At 36.7% G+C, this 1390-nt stretch overlaps 1 pseudogene; it reads right to left on the bottom strand.

Moving 5' to 3' along the window:
• LOC116033263 overlaps positions 1 to 1390 on the bottom strand; it is a 13861-nt pseudogene that overhangs the window by 7821 nt on the left and 4650 nt on the right.

Raw genomic sequence — 1390 nt, forward strand, 5'->3', positions numbered from 1 at the left:
TGCAAAAAGATTACCATGATTAGACGTGCAGCCTTTGAGTTTTCCACAATAATCCATTGACCTTCTTCTGTAGAGAACAGCCATTCATGAGCTCGTGTCTGAAAACTCAACTTTAGTTAGAATATTTCCCATGAAAATGAGGAAGTGATATCACAAGATAATAAAATACTAGAATTTATGGTTCAAGCAGTGTAGGCAAATAATCAACCATTATAGGAAATCTTTACTACATCTGTAATAAATATGGCATAAATGCCTGCACATGCATACAGACAATTTTACTGCTAATCAAGCTGTTATTGAAGTCTTTCATTCAAAGTTCATTGTCATCTAGAAAGACAAAGATAGTAGGGAAACACTAAGGCTCAGAAACAGAGTGCTTGCAGATTATAGAAATAATTGAACTCCTCTATCCTCATATTAACAAAGATTAATCCTTACTTTCCACAAAACACAAAAAAGTGCTATTAGAAAATTGCATGACATGTAGATAAAAACAAGCTCACCATTGGGAGTATATTTTGTGCATTTGAAGAAGTAAATTTCCAATCAATTATCAACCAACCAAGAGACTAGTGCAATATTATTATTTACTATTTAGTTGTTGACAAAGCAGTAAATGGAGCTGGAACTTAGCAGTTTAACAAACCTTTGGAACAAGAAACACCCCACAGTGATATGAGAACGGTCCAAACTCTTCCCGGGCATCAAGAAGTGCAGCTTTATATGAGAAGCTGGAAATCCCAGGTTCGCCTAAAGTTAGCTGCAGTCGTTGACCTGGACGGCGCTCTGTCAAGTTCCCTTTAGCTCCTAACTTCAACTCTTCAAGTGAGTAGACTATATCCAGGCTATTGGAATATTCTTCACGAAGTCTATTTTCAACTTCAAGTGCCTGCCGGAGTCCATCAGCCTATAGTGCAAGGAGCATATAAGACCAAGCTTGATATGAAAAGAGCCAAATATATAACAAACTTTACAATAAGTTAGTCAACAAAATAAACAAAAGAAGGGGAAAGGGAAATTGGATCTTAGAGTCTTGTGTCAACACAAGGTGATTGGAGAAATCAATGAAGGATGGAGACAGTATGCATATTCATCTACCATCAATAGGCATAGTGGAAATATAAGAAGAAACTAGTCAAGTGGTTTTACCTGATTTCCAGGAGAATGAATAGATGACTGATCAAAAGATGAGAATATTTGGCTCAACACAGAGGAATCATCTTTTTCAACCATTACCATGAAGGTCTGCAGGCTAGATTTGTCAGATTGTTTCTGCGCAATAGCATGAACACTCATTTTCCATCCATAGCGGAACTTCACAAAAAGCACTCCTGAGAAAAGGAGATGAAGTAAGCACTAAATAGTGAAATGAAAACCATGTTCTATG

The sequence above is a fragment of the Ipomoea triloba genome, chromosome 1 (assembly GCF_003576645.1).
Source record: "Ipomoea triloba cultivar NCNSP0323 chromosome 1, ASM357664v1".
In the NCBI taxonomy this organism is placed as follows: domain Eukaryota; kingdom Viridiplantae; phylum Streptophyta; class Magnoliopsida; order Solanales; family Convolvulaceae; genus Ipomoea; species Ipomoea triloba.